The sequence below is a fragment of the Chrysochloris asiatica genome, unplaced genomic scaffold (assembly GCF_000296735.1).
Source record: "Chrysochloris asiatica unplaced genomic scaffold, ChrAsi1.0 scaffold00401, whole genome shotgun sequence".
NCBI classification, from domain to species: Eukaryota; Metazoa; Chordata; class Mammalia; order Afrosoricida; family Chrysochloridae; genus Chrysochloris; species Chrysochloris asiatica.
In genome coordinates, this window is record NW_006408919.1 from 1,791,955 (window position 1) to 1,799,916 (window position 7,962).

General features: G+C 43.8%; 1 pseudogene; it reads right to left on the reverse strand.

The window, feature by feature from the left end:
- Positions 1–5,477: 5,477 nt before the first annotated feature.
- LOC102834152 lies at positions 5,478–6,616 on the reverse strand (annotated as a pseudogene).
- Positions 6,617–7,962: the final 1,346 nt, after the last annotated feature.

The following is a 7,962-nucleotide window of genomic DNA, read 5'->3' on the forward strand; positions in this document are numbered from 1 at the left end:
TCTGAAACCTGTCCACCATGGGTGACCCTGCTGGTATTTAAAATACTGGTGGCATAGCTTTCAGAATCACAGCAACTCATAAGCCACCACAGTACGACAAGCTGACAGACGAGTTTATAGATATCTATACATACTATATATCTTCATAGTGCTACCTTCAGTGACTTCACACTGAAATCAGCCATGTTGGTAGTATTTAAGTCATGGAAATTAACACACACTAACAATCAGAGAGCCAATGGGAAAGGTTTACCAGTCCACCCCAGTTTCTAGGCTTTTGTAGTCAGATACATTTCTAACAGATGCATCTGTAAGGTTTTTAAAGTCTTTTTTCTTGTAACTAGATAAGAGACACAATTGTCCAGTCAAATTTTATTTATAAGGAGTTCAATTCTCCTAGTTTACTTCACATAGACTTTTGGGCATTAGACCTTCTGCTAGGCAGGGTCTTACTTATTCTAACTTTTTTTTTTTTTTTTCCAATACCATTTAGTCAATTCCAACTCATGGAGACCCCTTGTGTGTAAGAGTATAACTGTACTCCATAGGGTTTTCTGTGGCTGATTTTTTTCTAAGCAGATTGCCAGGTCTTTCCTCTGAGGTGCCTCTGGATGGAACTGAACCCCAAACCTCTCAGTTAATAGTGAGCATGCTAACCATTTGTACTACTCAGGGGCCCGCTACCTTACTATATTCCTGAAAGACCATTAATTATCCCTATTTCACAGATGAGAAACCAAAGCTCAGAAGGCACAAATAACATAGTGGTGATCTGAGGTCAGTTAAAAGCCAACAGATAGTCTTCAAACATATGTTCATCTTGTTCAGAATTTTGAGACCATTCTCCAGTAACACAATGTGTCACTGAGTAAATATTTATTGAGCTATTGAGACAAGTAGCCACTGTTTTTTATCAGAGAGTTTGGGGACCCCCGATGTTCCCCCAATTTGCACCATGTGTGTAAAAGGCATTGGCATCAGGCTCCTTTTCCTAAGCATCAAAGACAACCCTCAAACACTTATGGTTAGAAGATCGAGTTTCATAAAAGTATTAAATTTATGGGGTTTTTTTCAAACAGCATCATTGGAGGAGGCACCGTGGTTACAACTCTCTCATCTTGAAATAGACACAGAGTAATTTCTTCCTTTGCTGGTTGTCAGCCTGGCTCCCAGTCATTCCTCCTAGAGCTGGCAGAATTTCAATGACTCTAAAATTAATCTGTGGAGCAGAGAGTTGTCCAATGCCTGGAAGTTCTGGGAGCTTTGCTGCAGTCTTCAAGTCTGTGCTTAGGATGGGAGGTCAGGGGGTCAAAGGTGAAATCCCGGTCCTCGGTCTATGTGGGAGACTTTACGCAATCCTGTGGATACACTTCTCGCACGTTTTCTGATGGGAAATCTCACAGGTTATAGGAGTCATCAGCAACTCATAGAATTGCTAGGTACATGGGATATTTTTTAATTCAACCTTTATTCAACTTCCTAAGGACAACAAACATGTGAACAGGGGAGCAATGTGATGTGTGTAGTGAAAACACCTGTACAGGCTACTAGGATAGTACAGAGCCTGGGGGTGGCTAACTCTAGTGGAGAGAAGAAAGGACATCAGAGAAGGTTTCCTATAGGAGATGATGCCTGAGGTTAGACTTAAAGAGAATATGTCCTTGTATAAGTGTGGAAATGTTGTGAGGTGCTTTCCAGTCAATTCTGATTCATAAAGACCCTATAGACAGAAGAATGATGCACTGCCAACTGCGTCACCATCTTTACAGCTGGTCCTGTGTCTCATTCCACTGTTACTGATTTCACTGTGGCAATCCATCTCGTGGATAGTCTTCCTCTTTTTTGCTGACGCTCTACTTCACGAAGCCAAATGTCCTTTTCCAGGGACGGGTCCTTCCTGATAACATACCCAGAGCATAAAAGACAAAGTCTTGCTTTCCTTCATCCAAGGCAAATTTGTTCATTCAGGCATTCCTTCATATTTAATATACAGTATTTATATTTACTATTCTTTGCTAACATCAAAATTCAAAGGCATTCTTTCTTATTGCTTGTCCTACTTTCACATGGCTAAAGGAATAATGTCTCTACTGTAAGTGGAGTCCTTGTATGGCGCTGTGGGATAATGCACTGGACCGAAAGGTCGGTTTCAACTACAAGGCTGGCGTTTCAAATTTACCAGCTGCTCCTTGGAAACCCTATACTGGGTCGCTATGAGTCGGAATCAACTTGACAGCACTTAACAACACCAATGCATTAAGTTGTTGTTGTTGTTGTTGTTGTTGTTGTTGTTAAGTGCCTTCGGGTCGGTTCCGACCCATAGCGTTAAGTAGGGCAGTGGAATTCTCAACTTTCATACAGGAGACCCAGGTTGCATTCCTGGCCAATCAATACATCTCAAGCACAGCCATCCCCCACCTATCAGCAGAAGCTTAAGTATCGCTATGATGCTGAGCAGATTTCAGCAGAACTGCCAAACTAAGATAGATCACAGAGGTCTATCACATTGTACATGGGATCACCATGAGTCAGGAGCTAAGCAATGAGCAAAAAGGTAGTTAGACTACAAGTTATTTAGTGCTATAAAGCACAAAGTATTAGGCAAAATGGCAGAAAATAACAGGACAAGGACATTTATTGACCCAGATATCACACTAGAATTTCTAGACTTTATCTTGTCATCGGATGTTTCATCAGGGGTGACATAGTCAGATTTGTGTTTAGGAATCATCCTGGTAGGACTGGAGATCAATGAAGAGATTATTGGAAAAGAATAGATAGTCGTTGAACACCAAGGATAGTGAAGTGCTAGAGAGGCGGTCAACATACAGATTCAAGCATTCATTGGCAGAATCATCAAGCCACAGGATGAAGGTTAACCCTTGAGTTTCTGGCTAGGTCAACTAGCTGGATGGTGATGTCACTGACAAAGCATGGGTGGAGAAACAGATCTAGATGGAAGGAGTTGGAGAAGGTGTGCCAACCTGGTGGAGATGACTAAGAGCAGATGGATGGATATGTCAGTCTGCATAGAAAACCAGGGTTTATTCTCCCTGAATCTCATCTAGAGGTAATCCAGGCACACAAAAGACTCTTGATGAGGGTTTATAAAATTGAGCAGTGGAAGTCTAACAAAGGCTTAGGAGGGAGGTTGTTGTTGTCATGAGTTGCCAACACGTTGATTCCGACACATGTACGAGTAGAAGTGTTCCATAGGATACTCAAGGTTGTGATCTGTCCTAAGCAGATCACCAGGACTGTCTTCTAAGGTATCTCTCAGATACAGACAAGAGCTTAACTCTTTGCACCACTCAAGGACTACTAGGAGAAAGGTGATAAATAGAGGATTGGGGAGTTAATAATTTACTGATAGCTGTTAAACAGAGAATGAATGAAACTCCAAAGAAAGAGAGAAAGTCTATAGAGTAAGAAGAGGGCCAAGATTAGAGTCCTTGAGGATATTAACATGTAGGGAATGATCAAGACAGGCAAGTGCAAAGACATCAAAAGTGAATGTCCAGAATGTCCATGACACTGTGATGTCATGGAAGCCAAGAAAGCTGGCACATTAGGGTGACAGATGAAAAAGCAAAGCTCCTCCATCCACTAGCTTCATCTGGAGGGCTTGCCAAGAGATTTCCAGTGAAATGAAGGAGGTTGTTGTTGTTGTTGTTGTTGTTGTTGTTGTTGTTGTTGTAGTTAGGTGCCATCGAGTCGGTACCGACTCATAGCAACCCTATGCACAGCACAATAAAACTCTGCCCGATCCTGAGCCAAACTCACTATTGTTGCCACACTTGAGCCCATTGATGCTGACAATAAATCTCGCTGGGGGTCATTCTCTTCTTCTCTGACAGTCCACCTTGTTGTTATTGTTGTTACGTGCCATCAAGTCGGTACCGACCCATAGTGACCTTATGCACAGCAGAATGAAACACTGCCTGATCCTGGGCCAACCTCACTACTGTTGCCATGTTTGAATCTATCAATGCTGCCACTTGGCCAATCCATCTTGTTGGGGTCTTATTCTCTTTCTCTGACCCTCCACCTTATCAAACATGATATTCTTCTCCAGTGACTGGTCTTTCCTGACAATATATCCAAAGTATGAGAAACAAGTTTGGTGATCTTGGCCTCCAAGGAGCACTCTGGCTGCACTTCACCAAAATGGATCTATTGGTTCTTTTGGTAGCCCATGGCACTTTCAGTATTCTCCTCCAACACCATAGTTCAAAAGCATCAATTCTTCTACAGTCTTCCTTAATCACTTTCACATGCATATGAGGTCATGGCTTGGGTCAGGTGCTCCTTAGTCCTCAAGCTGACATCTTTGCTCTTCAACACTTAAAAAAAAAGGTCTTGTGCAGCCGATTTGCCTAATGCAATATGTCATTTGATTTCTTGACTGCTGCTTCCGTGAGTTTTGATAGCTGATCCAAAAAGAATGAAGTCCTTGACAAATTCAATCTTTTCTCCATTGATAAGAATGTTATTTATTGGTCCAGTGATGAGAATTGTTCTTTTCTTTACATTGAGATGTAATTCATACTGAAGGCTGTGCTCTTTGATCTTCATCAGTAAATGTTTTAAGTCTTCTTCACTTTCAGCAAGCAGGGTTGTTATTTGGCTAAGATCAAGTGTAGTATCTGTTCAGTTCTTATACCTCCTCATTTCTTCCATTTGCTTTAGCATCTCTATACTGGAGAGCAAGTTTCAGAGTCTCTTCTGACATCCATTTTGACCTTTTCCTTCTTTCTTATCTTCTTAATGACTTTTTGCTTTCTTCCTGTATGATGTTCTTTTTTTTTTCTTTTTCCATGTACACACCTTTATGTTTATATATTAGATACAGGCACAGGGAAGTGGACAGCGGTTACTGGGCTTGCCATGTGCCCCCACCTCCATTTCATCACCGACACACAGAAGCAGCAGGACATTAAATGTGGCAGTCTTGCCAGGGGGAGGGGTGGAGGGATCTGAGGGGACAGAGTGCGGGTGTTAAGGGGCTGAGGCCTGGGCCCTGTTCCTCAGGGATACAAGCCCTTGAGTCTTAGGAATGTTCCTTCAGGGAAAATGGGGTGGGATTTTATGAGGTGAGTAGAACAAGGCAAGTGTTCCCACCCTCTCGCCACCCCTTAGTAAGTGCTGAGGTGGTCAGGGCGCTTCTGATTTCCAGAACAACCAGAGACTGGGATAGTTGGGGGAGATGCAGGCAGAGCAAGTGGGGAGGGTTCACTGTGGGATCAACCGAGCCCCTCAGACCCTGTGGGGAAGGAAGGGAGAAAGGGAGAAAGGTCTTGGCCTGCTCCAAACAGGAAGCTCCAAGCACAGGAGAGAGGTGGCCAGGCCCAACCTCTGCCCTGGCTGGGGCTGCCAGAGTCTAGGCTGGGCACAGTGTCCATTCTCTAATAGTCCAGCGGGAGAGAGGCAGTCAGGAGGCAGGAGCAGGTTCTGGGGAGCAGGAGCATCGGTCCAGGTTAGGGGGCTTCTCCTGCCCCAGGTTGGAAGTGGGCTGTCTCCTGGAAGATGAGCTCCTTCAGCAGTTCCTTGGGTAGATCATCCAATTCCATGTCAAAGGTGAAGGGCTCCTCAGCCACAGGCTCATCTGTGGGGTTGTAGTACTGTCCCAGGTAGGGGTGGGCCAGTGTTTCCTCCACAGTGATCCATTTGTTGGGGTTAAAGGTCAACATCCGGTCCAGTAGTTCAAGGGCTTTGGGGTCTGACTTGGGAAAAACCTTGACCCAGGCAACCTTGGTCTTGGATGGCAAAGACTGTAGGTAGTTTCGGGCCTTCATGTTGATGATACAGTTCAGGTCCTCCTGAGATGGGGAGCCCAGAATACTTAGAATGTGGTTAAGCTGGTCCAGGTAGTGCTTGCCAGGAAAGATGGGCCGGTTGGAGAGCATCTCAGCCAGGATGCAGCCCACAGACCAGATGTAGATGGACTTGGTGTAGCCCTTAGTGTTGAGCATAATCTCTGGTGCCTGGTACCAGTGTGTAACCACGTATTCTGTCAAGAAGCCGGTGTGGTCATGTTCAGGATCAGCGACCTGGGCCAGGGCAAAATCACAGATCTTAAGGTTACAGGTGGTGTTGATGAGAAGGTTGGAGGGCTTTAGGTCTCGGTGGAGCACATTGGCCGGGTGGATATACTTAAGGCCTGCAGGATCTGGTAGAGGAAGTAGCAGATGTGGTCATTGCTCAGCTGCCGACTTTTGAGCAACTTGTACAGGTCTGTCTCCATTAGGTCCTGCACAATGTAGACATCCCTCGTGGCTTCCAGGGTGGGTGCCCTCAGGATGTCTTGGATGCCAATGACATTCTCATGCCAGAAGCGCAGGAAGATCTGGATGTCCTGCAGTGTACGCCGGCAGTAGGTATGATGCTCAAAGGGGCTGATCTTCTTGAAGGTTACATGAGTCTTGGGCACGTGGTCCTAAGCTGAGCTGACCATGCCGTACGTGCCCTCACTGATGTACTGCAGCTGCGAGTAGTGAGGACCCACATCGAATGGCTGCCCCTTCACTATCTCCACTTCTGCCGGGGCCCCCATGTAGACCCCATCAGCTCCCCGGGGCTCCCCACCCCTGCCCCCCTCAATCGCCGCTGTCGCCATCTCCCCTGTATGATGTTCTTGATGTCATCCCAACTCTTCTGGTCTTCACTCTTTAGTGTTTAATGTATCAAATCTGTTCTTCAGATGATCTCTAAATTCAGGTGGGATATAGTCAAGGTCATATTTTGGCTCTCATGGACTTGTTTTCATTTTCTTCAGCTTCAGTTTGTATTTGTATATGAGCAGTTGATAGTCTGTTCCAAAATCTGACCCTGGCCTTGTTTTAACTGATGATATAGAGCTTTTCCATCATCTCTTTCCACAGATGTAGTCAATTTGATTTCTATATGTTCCATCTGGTGAGGTCCATGCTCTTATGCTGTCTAAAGAAGGTATTCGAAATGAACAAATCATTGATTTTGTAGAATTCTATCATGCATTCTCCAGCATCATTTCTATCACCAAGGCCATATTTTACAACTACTGATCCTTCCTCTTTGCTCCCAACTTTTGCATTCAAATCACCAGTAATGAGCAATACATTTGATTGCATGTTTGATCAATTTCAGATTGAAGAAGTTGGTAGAATTCTTCTATTTCATCCTCACTGGATTTAGTGGTTAGTGTGTAAATTTGAATGATAGTGGTATTAACTGGTCTTCCCTGTAGATGCATGGATATTATCCTATTACAGATAGTGTTGTATCTCATAACTGATCTGGGTATATCCTTTCTGTAACAATGAATGCAACACCATTCCTCTTCAATTTGTCATTCCCTGCATAATAAACCATGTGGTTGTCAGATTCAAAATGGCCAATGCCAGTCCATTTCAGCTCACTAATGCCAAAGATATCGATGCTTACGTGTTTCATTTCATTTTTGAAAATTTTCAATTTTTCTAGATTCATACTTGGTACATTTCATGTTCCGATTATTAATGGATGTTTACAGCTGTTTCTCTGCATTTGGAGTTGTGCCCCATCAGCAAATGAAGGTCCCGCGGGTTTTATTCCCACAGACTTTACTCCATTCACGTCATCACTGTCAACTGTACTTTGAAGAGGCAGCTCTTCCCGAGTCGCATTTTGAGTGCCTTCCAACCTAAGGAGCTTATTTTCTAGCACTATATCTGACAGTGTTTCTCTGCTATTCATAAGATTTTCAGTGACTAAATATTTGTAAGTAGTTCGCCACTTTTTCTTCCTAGTCTCCACATTCAGATGGGTCACCTCTCTTTGTAATGGGCATAAATATGTATCTTTTCCAATCAGTCAGCCAGATAGTTGTCTTCCAAATTTCTTGGCAGAGATGAGTGAGTGTCTCCTGTGCCGCCTCACTTTCTTGAAAGATTTCAATTTTTATTCCATCAATTCCTGATGCCTTGTTCTTTGCCAATTCCATTA